Source organism: Hyalella azteca, unplaced genomic scaffold (assembly GCF_000764305.2).
Source record: "Hyalella azteca isolate HAZT.00-mixed unplaced genomic scaffold, Hazt_2.0.2 contig14042, whole genome shotgun sequence".
Classification (NCBI taxonomy): domain Eukaryota; kingdom Metazoa; phylum Arthropoda; class Malacostraca; order Amphipoda; family Hyalellidae; genus Hyalella; species Hyalella azteca.
The window spans coordinates 113,358-139,357 of record NW_025943941.1 but is presented as its reverse complement, the minus strand read 5'-3'; the positions used below and the strand labels follow the sequence as shown (position 1 = coordinate 139,357).

General features: G+C 38.1%; 1 protein-coding gene across 1 annotated transcript in view; it reads left to right on the top strand.

Moving 5' to 3' along the window:
* LOC108673747 overlaps positions 1–26,000 on the top strand; it is a 56,622-nt gene that overhangs the window by 19,273 nt on the left and 11,349 nt on the right. The gene's annotated exons all lie outside the window — the stretch shown is intronic.

Below are 26,000 nucleotides of genomic sequence, written 5' to 3'. Positions count from 1 at the left end.
GAAGATAATTAATTTTAAATCTGTAAATATTTCTGTAAATATTAATTCTAGTGCGTTCCGTTGCAACCCACACAAATAATATTATATTAGAGAAAATTGGAGCATGAAGTTAGAATTGTGACTGCCGCTACTAGACAAGACATTTTTTTACTTTCACCTTCAAACTGACAATCAAAGCTCCGTATATTTTTGATGGTTTAAGAAAATTGGCTTATATCGACTTAATAATTTAAAACCTTCATACAACATACAATTTCTTGTAATATTTATTATCGAACCGTAATATTTTACGACAATTATTCATTTACAAATTCGATAATTCGAATTAATATACATAGCATGGAAATTGTTTTGCTCTCTCCGACCGTAAGTGAAAGTTTGTATATATTAATTTAATAGTGCCCACGTACGTCAAGTTTATATTAAAATACTTGTTGTCAAAACCGTAGATTTTTTGTTATATGAATTCAAACCTGAATGGCCTGATCTATGGCGCTTAATCAATTATGAAAATTTAACAGTGATACAACTTTTAAAAAAATTCCGAGTTCATGAAACGGTTTCTAGTGAAAATGTAGAGAGTTTTTTTCTCAATTTATTATTAATTCATGCCGTCGTTATCTCGCGTTATCTTGTTCAGCAATGTGTGTTATCTCACTGAAGCTGCATGTGACCAATAATCCAATTATTGTTTATGCTAGCCAATGATGCACATAAATTCTATTTATTAATCGGCTCCTTTGCTTTTGTTTCCCATGGTATTCAAATTCCTCCGAAAAAATGGCGAAAACTTTTGAACTTAACTAAAAAAATATCAAAGAATTGTTCACTGATTTTTGAAATTTTAGAAATAAGTGTAATATTTCCTGTGAAGGAGTTTAAACAAAAAAACTTGTGTAATACAGCGATGCCAAACTTGTTTTGGCATGAGACAAACCTACGCCGATTGGCCAAGGTGCAATTTTTGTTAGTTTGAGTAGAAAACTTTCGAAGGCCTCAAATTCAAAATAAATTATTCCAACAGTTTTAGCGCAGTTAACGATTGTCGTAGGTCGTTAGAGAATGTTTTTATTTATTTTCAGACTACAGAATTGTTAAATCCACACAATGCCAAAATTTGTAATCAATGGAGTAATAAAGGCCCATAGAGGCTAGAATATTTCTCGATACATTTACTTTCTTACTTCACAATCTTTGATGCCGTGAAGTCATCGAGCGAACAAAATGCCAGGCTTCATCACAGGCGTGAGCGGCACGCTAGCTATCAAGCACAACCGCAACCGAGGCGAGACTCGCCGGGCGTCGCAGTCCACTTCCACACCGCGGGTACGGAGACCATCTCGTAGGTCTTCTCTTGTGTCTGTAAACAGCGCCCCGATATTGGACCAAGACCTCAGAAGTCCTTTGGATAAAAGCGCTGCTCTGGCACGTTTTCAACGGCTGTCGGACCCGACAGTTTTGCGGTATCAGAGCCATTCTGTGGAAGAGGTGACGCGGCACTGGCAAGAACGCACCTTCGGACGACTGCCTCGGTTGGCTGAAGTGCCGCTAGCACAGCCCAGGGAAGATGAGCCCAAGAAGGTAGGGCGGTGGGCAGTAGGGCGAGGATGGCGAGAACAAATGCAGCAATCTTGTTCAAAATCATAGACGAATCGTTGAGCTTGTTGTTCAAAATCACAGACGAATCGTTGAGCTCGTTCTTCAAGTCTCAGACGAATCGTTGAGCTTGTTTTTCAAAATCATAGACGAATCGTTGAGCTTGTTTTTCAAAGTCATAAGTAAATCGTTGAGCTCGTTCTTCAAAGTCACAGACGAATCTTTGAGCTTGTTTTTCAAAATCATAGACAAATTGTTCAGCTTGTTTTACAAAGTGACAGACAATTCGTTGAGCTTGTTTTTCAAAGTCACAGACGTATCATTGAGCTCGTTTTTCAAAGTCACAGACGAGTCTTTGAGCTCGTTGTTCAAAGTCATAGACGAACCGTGGACCATCAATTACTTACCTTCATCTATTTTCTATATTCGATGGAAGACAGAACAAAAATTTTGTATAATTTGCCAGTTGAAATAGACCGGTGAAAACGAAACACGTAAAAATGTCCAACCAAAGACATTGTTGTAAGTGGAGGTCTACTGAATGACGTTACTCACCTGTCTCTGACGACTGCGAGCTTAGCTTAACCCCGGTCGGTTATAGACAAAGACGTTATGAACTACTTAATCCAAATACGTGGATAAATAATCGAAATTGTCATCAATGTTCGACATGAATTCAATTATGATTGTCATTTCAGGTGAATGACGTCATCTTACGTGCCCTCTGGAAACATTAGAAATTGCCTCTTTTGTTTGACGGAATAAAAGATAAAGCAATCAGTTTCTCTGATAGAAATCGGTACAAGTTTCCAGTCATTCACAGAATTAATGAAATATAATTCTACACCTAATTAAGATTCGTCTATAATTTACGATAAAAGGTAGATTGCAAATTCAAATCTTTCTTTGATGCCCTTCTTGTAGCTGTGTAGATCAACGTAATTTGTTCATCGAGAGACTTGTTTTGTAATGAAAACACTTTAATAAAATGCATCAAGTAATTAGATGGGCACATCAAGACACTGAAATCTTGTTGCAATGATCACTTGAGGTTCAAAGGTCAATGCTCTCCCACACCCGGTCTGGTTACGTCTGAATTTACAAAGTGTTTACGGTATCTCTACGCAAAATTTGAGAGAAAAATGCCTAAAAGTCTATATCAGACACAGTTTCTGAGAGATATACACTTAGATTCATTTGTATTCATTCTCGGTCATATTCATTTTTTAATTAATACAATTTCCCCAGCAATTCAAACTTGAATTTATAAATTTTCGAAGCAATACTGATCGATCTGCTATACTTCTCATAGAGCAAGTTTTAGTTATTCTAATCGATACGGTTACAAACTATTATAGCCCAATAAATCTTTTCTAAATTGCCAAAGTTTTCCAATAAAATTATAATTGTAAAAAAATACCAACATATGTAATTTAAATATTCAAATTTTATTAAAAGCATATGGAAAATCAGAATTGTTAATATACGAGTATATGAAAAATGTCAATTACCAAGTTCTGTTCAAGATTGTTCTTATTGAGTAATTAATGCACAAGGGGTCGACGGGGATGAATCAGGATATTAATTTAATTTGAGCTAGACACCAATATGAGCTCATGAAATACGATATTCTTTGAATAATACTGAAGGCGTTAACGATTGGCATGTAACATAAAAAAAGGTAAGAAGCGGAATACCGTTAGTCACGGAATTCGCAGAATATAGTATTCAAATAATTTGAAATTTGCGTATGTGACTTTACAAGAGACGACTTTACCGGGTCTGGAAGAACAGTTTACCGCCGACCACCCTCACTTTATCGATGGCCACCCTCACCTTATCTGCGGCCGCCCTCACTCCTAAGCTTATTGGTGTTTGCTATGGTGACCTTCCCTCTGAACTCTACCAATCAAACATGTGATGTGATATGCTTCGTGTCAGAAGTTATTCTCTTTCAATGTTGACTGCGATGTCTTTTTTAAAACTCTTTGTGATGTTTGCATGCAAGTTTGGAATCCTTCATCGTGTCTGTCCTAATTTTTTCATATATACTCTCTTATTCCCTTCTAATATCAGTTATTTGTATACCTAAACAGTAACAATGAACCGTACGTTAAATGTTCTATCTAAGCATGCAAGAAACGATACTTGAAAATGCCTAGTGATAAAACAGAAAATTATAATTTACTGCAACCGTGAAATCGTATGAAAGACGAATAGTCCGTGAAATCGATCTTTGTGGAGTTTGTACCCAAGATGGCTGCGGCTGCCATTGCTATTCGTAACAAACGACAACAAAAAGCGCCATCCATAAGTAACATAGCTGCGGTCGAGGCAAGTCCCTGAACATTTTTCACTCAATGTAGAGTTAGCACTTTTTAGTGAAGCTTCTAGGATTTCAATGCATAGATCGATGACAAGGATGAACTCTTACCAAGGCAGTTTACATATTGATGGAATGGTGAGCACCTCTGAACGTTTGCATTTAAACGTCACTGCATGACGTCATTCACACGTCACTGCTTGACGTCATTCACACGTCACTGTTACATGCCTCCTATTACTGATGTTTTCGACTGTCATGTAAGAGACTTGTACATGTGACTGTACATTCTGGTATTTATACATATTGGATCCCATATTTGCCGACAGGGAGTTATTCTAAATGATGGACATAATTTAATTAATTCGTATTTATTTAGGTATAATTTCAAAATGAATAACTTATACGGAAATAACAAATCGGACTTTATTTTTATATAGAGTTTCAACAGTTTTTCAAGTTTTCTAAAAACTTCCTTTTCAATTACACTTAGGCGTCGAATAATGATTCTGGATAAAAAAGAAACGATCGCAGTTCTGAAATAAAAATCCATATATTCTAACGTTTCGGCTATCTACACTTTAGCCATCATCAGAGTGAATGAGATGATAATCTGGAAAGAATAGAAATTCAGATAAAAATACAGTTAACTAAAATATCAGATAAGATTTTATCTATACAAATTAAGGAAATTTGACATCTCATGGTATTTTACATTGATGAACGGATTATTTTGTCTAATAGCTATTGCCTCCGCTATTCTAAGGTCTAATACTTCAGGAAAAGAATGAATTATAGAGAAACAGTCGGATATGTTGTTGGGAACAGGGCTGTTATGGTCTTCAACGAAGTGCTTGTGGATACTGCTGCTACTATAACGGTGCTGTTTACTTCTTCGTTCCAAAGTACAAGCGGTGTATCCGAGATATGAGGCATTACAGCCATCAATGGGGCACACGAAACGATCGCAGAACTGCGGTCGTTTCTTTTTTATCCAGAATCATTATTCGACGCCTAAGTGTAATTGAAAAGGAAGTTTTTAGAAAACTTGAAAAACTGTTGAAACTCTATATAAGAATAACTTATACACCAATGGAAGGAAAAGATTCAAAGTTCTTTTATTACATATTTATTATCTTTCAATATGTCCCCATTGGCATCTTGATCCGAATTTTTTTAATCAGCCACTTGCTAAGCGTTGGGCAGGACGCATAGGAAATAAAGATCTGTCTCTGCATTTCTGACCACCGAGATCACCTGATCTCACCCCATGTGACTATTTCTTAAGGCGTTACGTCAAGGAAGCTGTTTAATTACGTCCCGCCTCTACCAGCAACTCTGTTTACGTCCCGCCTCTACCAGCAACTCTGTTTACGTCCCACCTCTACCAGCAGCTCTGTTTTCAGCTCTGTTTACGTCCCGCCTCTACCAGCAACTCTGTTTACGTCTCGCCTCTACCAGCAACTCTGGTTGATCTGAAGAACCGTATCACTGCTACGGTGCACTCAGTAACATTAGAAATGCTTTCTCGTGTGTGGGACGAGTTTGGCTGCAGTTTTAGATGTTTGCCGTGCAGCACAAGGGGACATATTATATATTTATAAACATAAAAATATTAGGTCTTTCTCTTTCCATTGATTTTTGAATTATTCATTTTAAATTCTTACCTAAATAAATGCGAATTTATTAAATTAGGTACATTATTTACAATAACTCCGTATATTATGTATACTATTTATTATATAAAATAGAGTGTAATGTAACGTAATGCACAGACTCATGGTTCCTCCAATGCACGCATTGCCTTGGTCAGAGTATCTCCTTGTGTCGATATGCGTTGCTAGTTACCGCTCAGTGGTCAGTTACCGCTCAGTGGCTAGTTACCGCTCAGTGGTTAGTTACCGCTCAGTGGTTAGTTACCGCTCAGTGGTAGTTACCGCTTAGTGGTTAGTTACCGCTCAGTGGTCAGTTACCGCTCAGTGGATAGTTACCGCTCAGTGGTTAGTTACCGCTCAGTGGTTAGTTACCGCTCAGTGGTTCGTGAATACTAAATGCTAACTGGGACATGAAGACTAGCAAGTCACTAAATGCATGATAATTAACTGTAATTAGATAATGTCCGGTATAACGGAGATTTTTTCGAGCACGCTTATTAGTGACACAAGATAACTACAAAATTGTTTTTTTAAGGAAGCCCAAAATTTCTTGCAGGCTATTTTCTCCGGCGTTTGGGGCCCCGTTTTTTACACTCTGAATACTTCAATTCAGTATTCATTCATTTACACTCCTGTAAATGTCCATGTACTCAATCTTTTTTTATATTTTAATATTTTGCATGTGTTTTTAGTTCATTTTATTTGTTTTATAAAAATTCTTAATATGTTTTTCGTTGTTAGAGTTTTTCTTTTAGCAAGTACTCAAAAAATGCGCTTTTCCCAATTTATTATTATAAATTATTTTTAAGTTTTTATCTGTGATTGCGTGAAGGGAAAATACGGGACGCATGTCATGCGCATTTATGAGACGCATGAATGCGTGGCATACACAGCGATGCAAGACCATTCACTTCGTGTGATGAATGGCCACATTGCTTGCTTATTCATAAAAACTTTCAAACACGCGTCATGCGCATTCTGCGCTCACATGCATGTTTTAAAGCTTTTTATTTATTTAAATACTGACTTTTTCTTGATTGCATTATCGATTTTCGTAAATCATTTTTTTATTCAATACGTTACCATCTTTTCAATTGAAATTTTGACTGCATGTTCTGATCAATTATTTCATTAATAAAATTAAACTAGTAATTAGAAATAAATGGCTTCATTATCGCTACATTAAAATCAAATTAACTTATTCGCTATAGAGTAAAAACTGAGTGGTGATAACAATATACTGTTAGCCAGTCATACGTGATAACAATTTAGGTGTAGCTTACACTGCTACACCTAAAGCTGTGTAAGCTGCATCTTGACTGAATGCCACTGCCACAGTCACTGTTGAGCAACTGCCGCTTGACTGAAGGCCACAGTTACAGTCACTATTCCTCCCTCACTATAACTCCCCAAGAACTGAATTATGATTTGCACTTTGGTTTAATTTGTGAATAATTTGTAGGCAAAGCGAAAATAATGTGAGAAAACTCATCGGCAGTTGTGCGGGGCGCTCGAAAGTTGAAGTTTCTGATGTTGCTAAATCGTGTTTTTTGCGACACTTGAATTTACTGATGATAGCGTGATATGATATCATTTCGGAATAATATAAAAAATATGTGTTCAGAAAGGTTATGAAAGCATAACGAGCAAATCAATCCCTCAACATGGCATTAAATATAACATAGAAACAACAAAATAAAATTAAATAAGTTACGCATTAATTCAAATAAAAATTCGAGTGGATTGCCTGTAACTTCCGTTACAACAAAACAGCAGTAAAACGAATGCATGGAAGAATGAAATTATTTTTTCGTGTAAACTTTTTATAACTCTAATTGTATTTATTTGTGATTCAAGCCGTCAATTTATTCATACGTTTCTCCAAAACACATTATTCGTTACATACACTCTAATGTTTATTTTTGCACATTGTTCGTTGCTTCTTATTAAAATAATTGCTCCCACTGCATGATATTAACTGCAGTGAATGCTTGCGAATAATGCATTAAATACTGGCAAGGTAAGTGATGTAAGTGATTTATTTGATGTAAGCGATATTGTACTCTGCAGACCGAGCACATCGCTTCACAAGGGGTGAGTACATTTACTGTACGTTGCGACAACGCACTACAAAGTTCAAAAATGTAACCAAGTTTTAAGTATGGTCAAATGAGGAAAAAATTTCATAATTTCATATTAGACTTATATATACTTTTATCCACCTCTTATGACTGGAAATAAAATCCATATAATATATTAATGTCCTTATAATGCATTTGTTTCTCATTGTTTACCCTGGGTAAACGATGGCCGGTTTGCAAGTCATGCAGTGCTTACATGACTTGTAATAAATTTTAGGTAGGAGAACGAATTAATGACTTAGTTAACTCGTCAACTTTTGTAAACCCGTAAAAATATGCCGTAAGCCAAATCTGTTGTCAATGTGTTCACTCTTCTCTCAACGCCCATGCTTTCGTACCGTGACCATAAACTTTGTATGGAAGTTATTTTGTATACATGTCAGATCATTTATCCCAGTGGTTCCCAAAGTGGGCGATATCGCCCCCCTAGGGGCGGTGGAAAGATTTTGGGGGGCGATAAGGAAGAAGATGGTGTTTGGGGGGCGATAGGGGGGCGGCAGTCCGAAGTCAAAGTCAGAAATTCCAACGTTTGTTTGACGATTTGTACACAACACGTGCAGCACATCATGACTCCCAGCGATGGTTTTTTCACACAGATCTGTTTATTTAACCTCTCCTGGGTGTACGTCTCGTACAAATTAACGGCCGGACTCGCGGCCGGTCTCGCGGCCAATTTCCAAATTCAATGATCAAGGAATTTCTCTCAAAATAATGAACTTTACTCGATGAAAATTGGTACACGTATTCATTAGGGCCTAACGGTTATGTTTAGCTTGCGAAATTTTTTTACATTTTTCTTCATTTGTTTTTGCCATAGTTTTATGGCAATACGGGCCGAAATTCATAGTGATTTTCGAACGAAATTTTGAATTTACAGTCCTAACTACGGAACGGTAATGTTTAGCTCGTGAAAATTTGTTCGATTGTGCCTTTGTTCGCGAGTTTTTTTTTTTCATTCCATCTTCATTCGTGATTTAAACAGCAAGACGTGCTTAAATTCGCAGGAATCAAGAAAATTCTTCCAAAACTACTGAATAGATTTGAACGAAATTTAGTATTTAAATACCTAAGCTCAGCAACGGTGATGTTTAGCTCACTACAATTTTTCGTTTTGCCTTAGTTTGCGAGTTATATGGCTATACGTATTCGGATAATCGTAAATGACTCTTGGTTAAACCGGCTGGTAGAAAAGCCGGTCGTCCTCCTATATCTGTATAACTCGCGAACGAAAGCAAAATAGAAAAGTTGTCACGAGCTAAACATCACCGTTGGGAGTTAGGTATTTATATACAAAGTTTCGTTGAAATCTGTTCAGTAGTTTAGAAGAAATTTCTTGATCGCCGCGAATTTAAGCGACAAATTATACGGTGATACGGGCCGAATAATAAGGAAGTGTGAAATCAAGAATGACGGTGGAATGAAATAAAACTCGCAAACGAAGGTAAAATCGAAATTTTTTATAAGCTAAAAAATCACCGTTTGGTAGTTAGGAATGTATATTCAAAATTTCGTTCAAATCTGTTCAGTAGTTTGGAAGAAATTCTTTGATCACTGCGAATTTCGGCCTTTATCGCAATATAACTCACGAATGAAGGTGAAATTAAAAAATTTTTACGAGCTAAAAATCACCGTTAGGCTTTGATGAATACATGTTCAAAGTTTCATTGAACTGCGTTCATTAGTTTGGGAGATATTACTTGATAATTGAATTTGGAGATTGGTCGTGCGACCGGCCACGAATCGGGCCGTAAATTTGCCCGAGACGTCCTAGGTTTCTAGTGCTGAAACTGTTAAAACAGCTTAAAAACATATTGGTTCACTAAATGGGGTTCTATTTGTGAAATACAGATTTGTGTTTAACCTTTATCTTTTAAAATTGCAGCGTACTAAATTTCAAGAAAGAGGCGTATGTTTTTATATGTGTCTGTGGGGGGCGCTAGAAATTCACTAGGGAGCCAAAGGGGGCGCCAGCCTGAAAAAGTTTGGGAACCACTGATTTATCCTTTAGTTTACATACTTCTTGCGTTATAAAATTTTCTCAGTCTTACCGACCGACCTTATGTAAATTCCTTAGTAAATTGATGAGCACCGAACTTATATAAGATTATAATAATTATGAAATTAGCGTATGCCGTTTGTGTGGGACGACTGAAATAACCCAGCATTGCCCAATACCAGCATAATTTTCATACTTCACCCCGTGCGCAAGTGTGCTGCTGAGCCAATTAGCCAACATGATTACTTGCTGAAAGCCACAGGGACTAAATTCCTTCATGGATGTAAACCAGCAAGCCAATGACCTGCAAGCCGCCAAAACAATGGTCGCACGCTAAACCCCAAAATATTTCTATTCCATGCAGCCTAGCCCCTTCCCCATGCGGTCTGCGGACCCTGTGGCTTACGGCATTTGTAAGAAGTGATGGTATGGGCTTAAATCATTGGTGTAGGAGCTATTGGGCGTAATCCGTTTGTAGTATCAGTTTGTGGGATGAGGCATTGCTTGTTTCAAGCTGGTGTGGCGAGATGAGGCAAGTAAGAACAGCTGCATAGGTATGAGACTGACTATTTCTATTGCATGTAGAGGGTTGGCATTGGCTTTTGGGCTGATTTAAGAGTTAAATTTTTGGGCTACGGCAGCGCTCCCGTTTGTGTTAGGTTTTCTGTGATATTTTAAGAGTCTCTTGTAGAATTCGTCTGTCCTTATTTACATCCCGAATTTAATTTTATTCGGCAAAATGTCATCGAATTTGCAAAAATCATTACGGTTGACTTATGATAAAAGGGTAAAACTTTCATTTGATTGCTAGACGAATATTAAGGTTTGAAAGTTAATCGATTTGTGCATTGTAAATGGCGAAATATATTTATTTATTCAAACTCGAAAGCGACAAATTATACTTCACACAAACGCAGAATTTAAGTGACAGTGCCATGCTTACCGCTGGTGGTGCGCTGAAGATTGGCCGGGAAAGGGCAACAATTTAATTGATTTATTGGCACCTAATACCAGCCCGTCTAGGAGACCAACATTTCAGCCTCAAGAATTTCTTCACTAACTTCATGAAGTGTATCCAAATATTGTGAATATAAAAATCATGTAGATAGCTAACGTTCGAATGAAGATATTTATGGGGTTAATTTGTCTGCTCGAAGGTTTTTGAACGCAAAATTTTAGTTACTACCACACAAGACATGCTATTCTAGAAACTACCGTCTGTCATTAGGTTACTAAAGCACTACATTTCAGGTAGCGTAAAGTTTCAGTACAAAATTTTCCGATGGTATATTCTAGGAATTTGGTTAAATGGTTGTGTTATAAGAAACAGCTTGCATCATGATCCTCGTCTGGGTTAAACGATTTCACAGCGTTTCTTCCTAGGACGTCTGGAGAACGTCCAATATAGGAAGAAGCTTCGGAGGCCTTTGAAGCTCTGAGTTTGACGGATGACGGGTGCGCGGAAATCGAACTCTGACATACTTTCCTGACCCCGGGCATCTTCATAGTATCGTTGTTGGCCAAATGTGGACAATGCCATCGTTGTTACTGACGTACCACCTATCATCTGAATTATATTTTTTTACTCCATTTAGCATCATCTAGGAATAATCGATTGTAACCACACACTACTCAGCGGACATTTGCAGTAAAATGACTCTAGCTTCAACCGATACGGAGTGAGCGTGATCTTAAGCTTAGTACATGCTTCAGGAAGCGTTTTTTAACATGAATGTTAAACTATCATCACGCGTACAATCCGCAGTTTCCGTGACCTTCCTTCAAACAAATCTTTCATAGCGTGGCGATCAGGCGATCGCATCTGATCATTACAAATCGTCGGCGTAGTGAAAGCAAATTTATATGTTTATGAAAAAATGACCCAGTAGTCGTTAAATTCTTGAAAATTCATCAAGTGATTGTTAGCCCTTGAATGACGAGTTATATTTTAAAGAATTAATCCTTCAAACTCAATCTTGGAATTTGCGATTTGCGTAATCGGTTTCAACACAACGAAATCGTATGATGACTGCGTGGGTTCGATCTACCTAACGTGACCACTATCCACTTAAATAACGGGTAGAGGGTTTGGCCTAACGACCTGTCTAATAAGCAAGTAACTCTGGTTACTAAGTAACGGCAAATTTCGCATTAATTGAAGTGACGGGAAAATAACAGCTGTGAGTAAACCATCTGACAACATCTACACGTGCCTCGCTTATTGAGCATTTATTGAAAATCAATGCGGAACCAAGGAAGCTGACAATCAACCATCCCTTGTCTCAACGTGATCTATAATTTATAATTCCTTTATAGCGAAATGCATGAAAGGTTGAATTAAGTATTAAAATCACTTGGCTGCTTAAGTCGCCAATTTACCAGGAATTTAAAAGTAAAGAAAATAGCCAAAAAGTTCATCATTTCTTATAAGAGAAAATGTTTCGGAGTCCAGCTCCATCGTCGGTTCAAAACCTAGAACACAGGTACAAACAATTAGTAGCCTAAAATTCACATGCAAACAATTCACTTAAACTTGAGGACATTAGAACTAAAATCGAAGATAACAGAAATAAAAATGAGATAACATGAGGAGAAGGTTCTATCTATTTACGATTTGAAGAGGATAAGAACTGAATGCAGCATTTAAACTAGGTTTCTGTTGAAAATATATAATGATTCTAAAATTCGTAGGTCAGAAACCGCCCGAATGTAAATCTTAATGTATTGCTAGTGAACAATTTTAAAATTAGCTCGTTTTTCATGTACAAAGATCCTCTCCCTGTTCTTATGCGATCATCCCTAGTTTATCAATATAGTTGTGTGCAGTGCGCATCTGCGTTATGTCGGTATGACATCGCGCAATTTTTATACTAGGCTTGCAGAGCATAGGGGCAGGAGTTATAGAACAGGGAACATACTTGCGCATCCCCCTCATTCAGCCGTACGTATTCATGCCGAGCAGTGCAACGTCCCGGTGTTCAATAGTGATTTTAGAGTTTTAGCCTCTACAACCGGAGTTTCTGACCTACGAATTTTAGAATCATTATATATTTTCAAACAGAAACCCAGTTTAAATGCTGCATTCAGTTCCTATCCTCTTCAAATCGTAAATAGATAGTACCTTCTCCTCATGTTATCTCATTTTTATTTCTGTTATCTTCGATTTTAGTTCTAATGTCCTCAAATTTAGGTGAATTGTTTGAATGTGAATTTTAGGCTACTAATTGTTTGTACCTGTGTTCTAGGTTTTGAACTGACGATGGAGCTGGACGTCGAAATGTTTTCTCTTATAAAAAATGGTGAACTTTTTGGCTATTTTCTTTACTTTTAAATTACTGGTAAGGTTGAATTTGGTTCGTCTACCATCAGCTTTCCGTTGATCATAAAAAATTGGCAGTTGATTTCGTCCCGTACGAGTACGTTATAAAATGGAACTCATGTCAAAAACGCGTTACTGCTCACGTCCTCTTGTACGTCATAGGCGTCTTCTGTTTCTTCTGCCCTTTAGGTGCCTCGAGCCAGTTTTTGCTATTTCCAGTGGCCAAACTGCAAATATTCGTTTGAGTACACTTAGCGGCTTTAGTACACGTAGCGGTCTCAGTACAAGTAGCAGCCAAATATACACGTATCGGCGAAACTCTCGCCTCTGATTGGTGGGTCTAGCTTGAAATGCAGTCAGTGACTGGCTATCGGAGTTGAAAACTCGGCAACAGGTGTTACCGTTTCTTGACATCAGATGATTTTCACAGTTTGAACCTGCGACTCACTGTTTCTTTTTTGCTATAGCTCTTAAGCTCCGGGCTCCCGCACCGATGTAAACTAAAATTTTCATAACTACCTGCGGCTTCTGAACCCTCAATTCACCACAACAATCTTTGTAGTCGTATTCACAATCGGTCGCAGCACCGATCTTGACAAGTAATTTCACTTCTAGCAGCCGGTTTTGAACCCGCAACTCGGTGTTTCAAACTTAATATTCTTAACCAACCGGCCACCTATCCTATTCCAACAAGAAATTTCACAACTAGCTGCGGGTTTTAAACTTGCAACTCATTCCTAATGATTTTAACACTCGGCGACCTCGAGCCTAACTCTCGGCCAAGATACACTGATAGGCCGCCATTCTGTCTCTTCGTAGCAATTACCAAGTTCGTTGCACTGCTGAAGGCTGGCAGTTAGAGGCTAGACTCGTATCCTTGACCGTGACCTTTAACATTTCAAAGCTCCACCATTTCAACGGAAAATAACAAGCTCTAGTTATGAAATTATAGTGCTTATGTCATGAGCGGGCAAAGCCTGCAATTTGCGCAGGCTTTTGCACAAGAGGCAGCGTCAAATAATTGAGACAGCCACAGTGATTTGTACGGTCCATGAGATCAAAGGGAAGTTATAGAATGAGATGTTTACGTGGAATAATTTCTGCCAGAATCAAGTCTTTCGTGCCGACAATCCCAACATATGAATGAGTTTTCAGTAGAAATTGATGTAACAGTATAATAAATAAATCGAGATACAAGAAATTAAATTGCGGATTAATCTTCTTCTGAACAACCAACTAACTTCACTAAGAAACAAAATTGGATAGGATTAAAAACCACTTCAATCCTATTAAACAACTGCATGCCTTCACAAAGGTTGTAATATATAAGCGCGCTGAATTAAGGCGTCCAAACAGTTTAAGACCCATTAAGTATGGTTTACTAAAGCTTTTTAGAACATTAAAGCGTATCATATAAAAGCGCTTTTGATGTATAATAAAGCTCATTAAGCTCATTTTGCCCCCAGGGCCAAACTGTGGCTCTAATGAGCTAATTAAAAGTGTCAGTGTTGCGTTTATTAAGCCATAGTGTCAAGGTCGTCAGGGGTCGGACTGGGCGTTTGTCTCGTCCTTGATTGGTGGGTTCAGCTTGAAAAGTTGTCATTGATTCCCTGAGGGAGTTTGTAACTATTTTTATGGAGCGGCTCCAGTTCTGTATCAAAGTTTGGACAAGTCGTACATTTCATTTAGTTTTTAGCGTTATGACTGCCAAGTGGAATGAAGTGCCAAGTTTCTTCCTCATTCCTATTCAGCTTTTCGGGAAAATTACTGCACTCTGCGATCTTCTTGATTTATGATCTAACGACTACACCAACTTTTTTCTTCGTTGCAGGGCTCAAGGATAAGGTGTTGGAGGTAATTAAAACCTGTCGGGTCCTTATCTAAAGCCCGACAAATTATTTCATGAGCCCTTTCTATATGTGTGATTGATCCAACAGCACCTTGCGTGGGTTCATCAATGGTTTCTCCCTTACATTGTTTTTCTCTAGATTGAACACCGTCCGCTGAGGCCAGGCTCGCTGTGATAGTGCTTTTTAATATCTCTGATTTCCACAAAGCAAATAATACAAGGATATTTATTATAACCGACTTTGAGGTTCATCAGGAATGATACCATTTTGATATCTCCAATGCCGCCCTAGGAGTACTAATCATAATTCAAGGCACCTACCAACATCAGAACCCGGTATATTCCTTGATCTTGCAGAGGCACCGAAAAGTGAGTTATACTGTGAATTATTTGCCCCCTATTGTGCAGTATCCTAACTTTCATTATATTCATGAATTATTGTCTATGAAGATGACGCCAGTGATTTAGGTTACAGGTGATCTCTGTTGCTTCGAATAGATCGGTTACATTATTGAAGAAATCAGTTTTTTTTCGTCATAGTTGTCAGTTTTTTGTTGTTGTTAGTTTCCAGAACTGTGGGGTAGAAAACTTGGTGACGCTGCCTCTGTTCGGCGACTTGAACGCATCCATCTATTAAATTCAATTGCTCGATTCTTGATGTCAGAAGCTCGGCTTTGGACTTGTTGTGACCAAATACACTTATTAGATCATTGGCATCACTGTTTCGTTTCTGGTACTGGTACACTGTTTCGCATCTGGTACTGGTACACTGTTTCTCATCTGCTCATAAGGAAAATCGTGATCAGTTCCATAGTCTTTAGTTTCTCGCCTGCTGCTTTCTCCTAGAGATGGTATTGCTCTGTCTGGAGCAATTCGTACAAAAAGCTCAGGGCAGCTTTGAATATATGATGGAATTTTATGATACAGTACACGCATTGTATTTTCGCCAGTGCGGCATTTGTAAAAGTTACCTTAATGTTAATGTTTAATGAAGGGAATTCACAACCAGTTTTCACCAATCGATGTGAACTAGAGCACCAGGGCAACTGAAACATTAATTAACCATTGAACTCAACTGAGCAGTTCCTGAATTAATTATTACTCTCATCAACAAAGATTGATCACACGGTAGGCACAGCATGACTGACGTGACACCATGACGTGTGGCACCGCAATCACTAACCCATTGGTCGTCATGACGAGCCACCTCGCTGGACCTAAACTCAATCTTCTGCTCTGCTGCGACCGCCTGGCTTTGTGCTATATAATTGCCGGGGTCCATTGAATGCTTCCTCGTTGGATTCAAAGCTCCTTTATGAATGTACGGGTAAGAAACGCGGTCAGATAAATTCTTGCTAGTGATAACAGTGATTGAAAACAACTCACGTCTACACAAAGTTTGTGAGGAAAAAATACAATATAATAAAAATAGTACGCTTTACGTGCGTAATAATAACAAATACGTTGTTATTAATAATATGTACGTAGTTGAATAGCAAGAAAGTAATAATATAATAAGTAATTATTATAATAATGCATGGATTTATATCTAACACAATAATTAAACTGATCTTCGCCACTGCCACTGTGCCGCGTTATTAACTTGGACACCTATCATACCGTGGAAATCGGCTATGCCTCGCATTATCTGTGACGTCTGCGATGGCCACCGTGGCATTGATGAGATCAAACTCTTGACCTCTTCCGGTGCCACCTGAGTGCCACACCTACCCCTCGCCCCACCCTGCACCTCACCTGTGAGTGAGGGCGCACTTAAGCCAGAGGATCTGGTGAGTGTGGCCGCGGGGGGGGCCGTGGCAGGCTGTATTTTAGGCCTTTTAGGCCTGCGCGGCGCCGCCCTCGACACAAATATAGCCGCTGTTTATCTAGTGTCCTGCCACGGCCGATACGTCACCTGGGGCCAGCTTATACCTTAGCACGCTTCTCCGTCTCTACTTCAGCTTTAGCTAGATTTCAGTTGAAAACTTAAATTCGACTTTATTTGGAATTCTATTGGTATGTTTTAAATAATTTTTGATCTAATTTGAGCTTTGAATATAATTTCAGAATAATTCTTGCGTTCAGAAAGACCACTTGACAATCCCAAACTGTTTGCATTTTGTGAAGTATAACAAAAACTCAATTATTAACAGACGCGCGTAAGGCAAGCAAATCTCGTTAAAAATGTCTGCTCGTTAAAAGGCAAAGCTCGTTAAAAATGAACAATCTGCAAGCTTTAATTGTAAAAATTTCTGCACAAAACAACAAATCTGGTCGCCTGTATAGCCTTTAGGCGTGTAACTTTTAAGACGTATTACTTTCAATACGCATGTATAACTTTATATGTATGTGCCACTTTTAAAACGTTTAGCTTTAAAACGTAAACTTGAACCTTTTAAGACGTTTAACTTTTAAAGCGTAGCGTATAACTTTTAAGGCATATTACCTTTAAAATGTAATACGACTTTCCCTAACCTGACCTTATTCTCGATAAAACAACCCACAGTAAATGACTTAATTAGCGCCTCGAGGTCACAGCGTCCTATAGGGTAAAAAGCGCGACCTAGGGTAAATATTGAAGGCAAATTTTCTCTTCCGTGTTTATTGGTGAGATGAAAAAAGTCGTGAGAATTTTCGTGACAAATACTCACAGCGAATAAAAAAATTCACAATTCTCTCCTTAATTTCTACGATTTTAAATTAATAACCGTCTCTGTTATATCAGGAGCCTATGAAAAGTGTTATTTACGCAAGAAGTGCTTATATAATTAGGAATAAATCCCTTATGTTATATTATTATGCATTAATCAGCATTATATCATGTGGTTTATTATTACCTACCCTAAGGAATTGAAAGCATAGGGGCTAGATGACGATTTAATGGCTGCATAACTACGAAAATAGATTGGTTAAATATTTAATTACAGACAATTATATTAGTATGAATTATGTTATACTGATTGTTATTCTGAAATATTGAACTGATGATTTTTGGAATGTGGAGAGATTAAAATTTTCATGATTTGAATTTGACAGTATCGCGGATCCTCATTGATTAATCTTGCAGTTGTTGGCAATTGAAATGTGTTATTATGATTTTTTTAAAATCATTGTTAATAATGATAGATAAACATGCAGGGTAAATAATGATAGTTAAACAATGCATTGTTAATAATGATAGATAATCCAGAAAACTAAATAACGGATTCCAGGCCATGCTTAAGGGCTGGCTAATCTAGGTCAACTTGTTTATCGACTATTGATGACCAGTGGCGTGTCTCTCTGGGCAACGTGGCTAATCTTTATAGTAGTTATACCTAAGAAACGTTCTATCCAATATTTTCTATGCATATTCGTTAACAAAAAACGGAGCTATATCACCCTGACTGCACAGATTCACATAGTCCCACCCAAAATCAATTATTATAGAATAGAAGTGTTGGCTCTGAAGAAATAGGCTCATGGCCTGATGCCGATTCTTGTACTTTTCGTAACTTGATTACACAAGGGATCCGGCCTTTTGAATACGATCTTTCATTAACTGACGATTGTTTGAGATTTTTGATTGGACTATTGTCAGGTCCGTAAGATGCTAGGCATTTCAAGACAGAACATATGATCCAGATGCATAGCATAGTCGGCGCTGAAGAGTAGGCCAGATGTGGCCTGTCGCCGATTCGTGTACTTTTCGCTACTTGTCCACAGGAGGTCTAAAAACGGGTCCTTTGATCGGATTTTTTCCAAACTGTCGATAGTTAAAATAGATACTAAACATCCACCGGTTTAATTATGGTGCTAGGCATTGCAAGTCTGAACAGATATTTCTCTGTAGCTTTATCTAGTCTGTTTTTGAAGATGTTCATACTCGAAGCGTCAACGATGCTATCAGGGAGGCTGTTCCACATGTCGGTGACTCAAAGCGAGAAGAAATTTTGGTATGAATAATTTAATATTTGGAAGGTAATAATTGGAGGCCTTAGCTGTGTCACGAGATCTTGTAAACTTTATCAAAGAAACGCGATGCCTCGCTTGTGTGCATTTGAAATACTGCAGAGCTACACATTAATAATCATATTGATTTATTGTTTGTCCATTCATTAAAGTGCAGTAACATAATTAAATTGGCGCAGCGGTTCGCTCATCAAGTGCTTGAAACCACCGCTGCGTCACAAAAAATACTTGTAGTTCTTTTTGTGGCTTTGAAATAAACTCTAATCATTGATAAGGAATTTTCCAAAGCGATAGTTCGAATAATGCAGATTCAGAAGAGGAAGAACCTGGAATATTTTCTCAGAATAATCTTGCGCAAAAAATAATACGCAACTGTAATAGGTTTTCGTTTGCTGCGACCGCCAGAGGGGCTTGCAAAAAATCAGAATTTTAGACACCATTCAGATATTATTATTTTTTATTATTAAATTATTTTCTAACTAATTTCCTAATCTCAATAAATTTATGCAGATATGTTGACCTCTGTAAGCGTAATAGAATCGAATAGAAGTGTCGGCACTGAAGAAATAGGCCCATGGCCTGTTGCCGATTCTTGAACTTTTCGTGACTTGATTCACAAGGGATCCGGCCTTTGGAACCCGATCTTTCCATAGCTGACGATTGATTGAGATAGCTGCTGGACTTATTGCCTGGTCCGTAATTTGCTAGGCATTTTAAGACTGAACATATGCTCCTGCATAGCTTCGTCTAGTCTGTTCTTGAACGCGTTCATACTCGGAGCGTCAACGAAGCTATCATGGAGGAAAAAAGTATTTTATTTTCTTTTATTCTCATCAACTTTAGAAGCGAATTCATTGGTTTGATTGTAACATGTTTAAATCTTTGCTTAACTGTCATCGGGGAAAATGTTGTCCATTCTAATAATGACGATGTTCAGTACATAACATCATAATGACATTAATTCACTTGAGTTACTTTATGATGTTGTACTTAAAAGCAAGAAACTGAAAAAATGAATATATTTATGATACGTTTATATTTTTCAAACTCCGATGTTGCGCTTTAAACGAAACGGACGGCATCATAATAAATTCAAACGATCGTAACTCTTGTTAGCGTTAGCGTTCTATGCGATCGCATCGTGTCTTCAATGACGTCACTCAAACTAAAGTTACGTCGTTCCAACATCATCCAGTGTTCTGCGTCTCTAATGGGAATAAATTTTTCGTAGAACAAGACATACGTTGAATGTTTCATGTTTCTATATTGCAAATAATGAGAACACATTTAGTTAAAATTCAACAAATATTCTGTCCATAAAATACATTTTAGTCCTACAGGTCGGGTTTCAAACGATTTTTTACGGCATGAATCTTTCTCCTGTTTGCGCTGCAATAAACTTGTACTGTGAGAGCTCAATTTAAACAACCATTATTACTAAAAGGAAATCTTGGTGCTGGCAATTCGTGATCAACATTTATTGAGGCTCAAGTGTTAGCTAATAAAAAATCATTGCCTGTAAATAGAACACAACGAGCATCTTCCGTGGATTTATGAGCCGAGGACTCAAAATAACATCTTAGACCTAAACTAAAGTACAAGTGTTTTTTTTCTACTTCGCAAAGTCATTTCCCATGACGATCGAATACATCGAAACACGTTTAAAAGTGATAATTGGTCGGAAGATTACTACTAGGTCCAACAATAACATTAAAAAAGTTTCGCATTATCAGCAATAACAGTAACTTTGTCAGAAATATCAACAGCAGCAACGGTATTACGGTTCAGAAACATTACGTGTCAACAATGGAAAATCGCTACGCGAGTCACTTACGGCATCGTTGCTGTGTCGCATACTGCTCAGAAATATTCATCAGTTAATAACTATTAATATATTTAGGCGGGAATATTATCCGTCTGCTAGCACTAGGCAGGGAATGATGATAACATTCAATACCAAGATAGCTAAACGCTCTGACATACCTCAGACAAAACGCTCTGACATACCTCAGACAAACACTCTGACATACCTCATTCGTTATAACTCAGTCAAATGTGATCATACCGCAGTCTTAGCAAGTGATTTGTCGCTACGACTTATTCAGTAAAGTTGAACTAACCTCTTCTGGTTTATCAAACACCGGAGTCAAACTTTTGCCATATGGTTGACAATTTCATATTTTCATGCTTCATCCTAAGAAAGTCGGCGCAAAAACGTGCCACAGAAGTAAATTCTGCAGTTTTCTTAATAAGTATTGTGCTGAAAACGTGAATGTTTGAATATTGTGTGAATTTTGAGGAGACAGACCTTTGACTCTGCTAAGTAGGGCGCTAATGTGACACTATAAGCCCGCTGGCAATGAAGACCTTAGGCATACACAACAAAACTAGGCAATGGGCGGGCCTTCCTAGCGGTGATGTACACCCAAAAACGTCGCCTGGAGGCGGCATTGCGCCGCCATGCTCCACTAACTCCACAGTCTCCAGATCTCGCAATGCTCCACTTTGTTCCACTGCCGAGCTCCTCGTCCACGTCGCAGAGTACATCCACAAGCAACACTGACGTCGTGGAGGCGTTCGGTGCGTGTGAAACATTCGAGTTGTCCGTGAAAAAGAAGAAGAAGATTTCGGTGGCGAGCAGAGAGAACTCGGCCGAGGATACGAAGACTTTTGACGAAAATCTTGTACTGGGAACCTCCACAAAAACACGGCCTTCTACTCTTCCAGGAGTCAATCATCCAACTAAAGATACTCCCGTGGAACGTATCAACGAGAAACATTTTGTGCATCTTGAAGACATCGCTTCAAATTACAATCAACAAACTGCTTCAAGTTATGATCAAAGTTTCATCATGAAAAGTCGTCCAAAAGCTTCGAGACCAAGACGTGATGAAATTTTGTATCCAAGCTTCATGAAGAAAGTTGGTATAATCGCTGACACTTTGGAAGAAGTTACAGAAGAAGAGAAAAAACAGATCGAAACTAGAGGATGTCTTATAGAAATGTGGGAAAGTATCAAAGAATTTTTCACTCCTACAGACAATGATTTGCTGTCACTGTGCGAAGAGACTCACGATAACACGTTATTGTTCTGGCATAAGGGACAGAAAACTCTTGCTACAGTGCCTCGTAACAGCGTAGATTATGTAGTGACATCCATCAGTTCCTTGTACGCTGAAGAATTTGATAAACACCAACCTGAAATGAACCTCGATGGTTTCCCGCAACCCCGCTATTAGACGGGACATTATTTCATTTATGAAGACTGTGATCGGTAGTTAATGAAACTTGAACAGTATTCCTGTAAGGAAAGTATTACAATTTTAAGATCAAGCGGGATGACAATTGCTGTTACTGAAAGATAATTGCCTTAAACTGCAACGAATGAGCTGAATTTGTAGTCTCGTGTTCTGGGCCTTAGATGCCTTGGTGCTCATTAAGTTGCACAAACCGTCATTTCCCATGAAGGAAATTCTGCTCTTAATTTTGAAAAAAAGTTTCGCAAGCAAACACACAGTGAAGAACACACAGAAAATAATCAGTGCGTAGTTTGTCCATCTCTCTTCCGTCGTTCAAGAAGAACGGTACTGAGGGCCGCCGCCATGGAGCTGTACGGTGGTTATGTTTCGTGCGCCCTCAGAACCTCCTTGTCGGTGATCCTTGTTTTGTCGGTTGGGGAGGTGAGTTTCGTAGGAAGGTGCTTTTTTTCACGGACTTTTAATCAATCTGGCTTTTTTGAATTGAATTTGTATGTTCAGGAAAACCCAGGAAAAAATGTCGGGGAATAATATTGTTCCATTGCAATGTTGTTAATCATTCCGATCGCGGTTACAGGAATAATACAGTTTGCAATAGCGGAACTTTTTGGGGTTTGGTTTTGGTCGATAACTTAGCTCTAGGTCAGTAAACGAAGTATAATCTCGTACAGGAGAAAAAACTCAGAGCCACGTTATCAGTGTTGCATTTCCGGATCGTTTGTGGACAATATTCAAGTGTAGCCGCACAATTAAATGCTCGCATACTGAGATCGAAATTTCGCTTTATTCCCATGCTAAAAAGTTCGGCTAGCCTTACTTATTTTGTGAGAATTCCTCATTTCCCACCGTTAATTAGTATATATGCTAGGGTTTGTTTATAAGATCTAATATTAACCGAATTATCATACTTCTAGAATCCGATTCTCTAACTTCAGCCGAAGAATAAGTATTACCAGTAGTCTAAATCAGGGGTTCTGCCGCGGATCTTAAAGGTCCTCATCAGCATCAGTTATCGATTGTCTCACATTATACGTGCCGCCGGTGACTAAATCTGTGTTAAATCAAATCCAATTCAAAGTGTTAAATCCAATCTAGATTCAAAAGATTAATATTTCTGCAGTTATCATTGCCGATTGCCAGTTCTATCAGCCATTCAACTGATTGTCAACTTACCTGCATCAACGTTCAAGTATCTACCATCTTCCTTTAAACCTGTTTCTCTATCCCTTGGTTTGTATGAATGTCGTTTGAATTTCGTTTTATTTATTTCTTTTGCTCTATTAAAGTCATTTATTCAATCTGTTGGGAAGTTGGACTTAGTTTAAGTGTTACAATTCAAATTAATTCATATTCAATCTTTCATGTTATAAATTCATGATTTATTCAAATCAACCTATTCAAACTTTTTTAGCAGTCTTTGCTCAAGAAGGACGTTTCGTTGTGACGTCACTTGCAAAGATCACTAGTTAAATCTTAGTTTTAAGTCTTTACCTAAAATTTCTCAAGCATCAAAACCTTCTACTTTTCTAGCTATTTTTCTCGTCCAACTTCCAACCCCTTAAACTGATTTCCGCTATTTTCCTGTATTATTCGACCTTCAAAAAGTGATCACCACACTGGACATTTAAACCTCAGGTTTGTTTTTTTCTGTACAAATAAATTCACATTTTTATGATTTATTTTGGCTATAATTTGCTACCTCGTAATTTTCGCAAGATTTATAATTCGAATTCATTTCTTTACAGTATACCTTAATCCGATCCCGAGACTGGCTGGCCTTAATTTTTTTGTACGTCACGCATTCGTCACCACTTTCTTTCATCGAGTGACCAACCAGCCATCTTCACCTTCACGTTCCCATATACTGAAGATTGCACTTTTGGATTCGGTGCTCATTGACTGAATATTTTCGCCATTATTATGAAGACGAATCATTCGAATTCAAACTCAAGATTTTGTTTGATAAATTAAAATAAAAGCTTCCTTGATTATTTCTTTACTTTGACACCCTTTCGATTGTGTGAATACCTCTCAATTTTGATCAGTTGTATGTGCATTAAAGGCGCTAGTTATTCATTACTGTCAGTTTACTACTCCGCTTCTCCTTATTCTATATCTACAGAATTCCTAAGTTAATTTTAGATTTTCTGATTTTTAACAATTCGTACGGCTTGGCGCTGCACCAAGTCCATTATTTTATCTAATCTCGAACGTAATTCCAACCGGCTTGCAAAGTTAATTATCTTCTTATTAATGATCTTATATTTCCGGAATTTTTTAATAATTAGGGAAGTGAAGACGAGTTTCCTGCCACTGTTTATCGCTCCGCAAATTTTTCGGTAGCACAAAAACGATATTTTGAATTAAACTGAATGTTACTTGCCTATGAACGCAATAATAAAATTGAGCTTAGAAGTTTATTATTATTCAAGAATTGGCCTGCATAAATAATTTTGCAAAATTATATGCTAGATACACATCAAACACTGCAATAAATTGAACAAATAACAATTGGGAGCGAAAAATAAACTGTAAGAAACATCGAGGCCATCGTTTTGAGGCGAAATTTCACCAATAACGTAAGAAAATTGCACGATTGGAGCCTGCACTACTAATCTGTACCCATACATGTTTACTTGGAGCAGCTAAGCATAAGCTTTCTATACGATGTACGGCCTCCCGATAATTCCGTACTAAACGTAAGTGCTACGAAAAAGTTTGGCAAGCCCTTCGATGTTGGCTTGCGTGCCGTGACCCTCACTTAACTGCAGGCAACGAAAGACTTATTGACACGAGAGTCTATCGACTTCAGGCTTAAGAAACTTTATAGAAGTGGCATTCAAGTCTACGACAATGTCGGTAGAATTATGTCTACGAGCGAGTAATCGACGGACCTTCGGTGGCCACTCACATGCCGCCGGAAAAATTCGGTTGTATATACCCCAGCGTTATCGCAGGCTGGTCGCCAGCATCACGTGGGCATCCGGCAAATGCTCGAAGTTTTTAACCATATATTTTTACTAGAGTTTATCTGATCGTGTCACTACTGATACCGTCAACACCTGCCAGCATGACGTAAGATGTCGTATTGGATGCCGACCTATGACTTGTCAATGGCAATAGTAATAACGTACGTAAATTGCACCGATTGCTGTAGCGTGCACTACTATATAATCTGTAGCCACACGTGTTTACGTTGAGAAACTAAGCATCGGCTATACATACGTTATATGGTTTACCGAGTGGGCCAAAACATATCGTGGGCCAACGGGATAATTTCATCGATCGTGGGCCAACGTGATAATTTCAATATTTTTAATCATACAATTTTAATTTAGAATTTTATTTGATCGTGTCAGTACTGATACCGGCAACACCTACCGGCGTGACGCAAGGTCACTGAAGGCGTTGCATTGGAGGCCGACCAATGACCTGTTAATGGGCACCGATAAACTGGCCCGCATGACTGCGAGTGATCATCGACTGCCTCGCTATCGAGACTCGCACGCCAGTTCGACCTCACGAGTTATCGTAGACTTATTACTTTAAAACCACTGCAGTAGCTAGCGATGGCGCACACAAGCTGTATAAATCAAAGGATATCTCTTTAAACGACTTAACGCACTTTTATGTACGTTTAGGTCACGGTCGTAGTTGTAGATCACCATCTTGTTCCTAAAGAATATATATCGCTTCCTACCACGGCACCCCCGCAATGGACCACAGCTGTGCTTCTTCAACGCAATACCGTTTGATGAAATGTTTTCTTAGAATAGCTTCTCAATAGACCCTTACCATTTTTCAAATTTATCGAAAATTTTTATTTGTGAGCAAACCATAATCTTGGTATTGATCAACTCCCCCCAAACACACCCGCCCTCTTCCTGAATTTAATCTAATTTTGTTCCTTTCC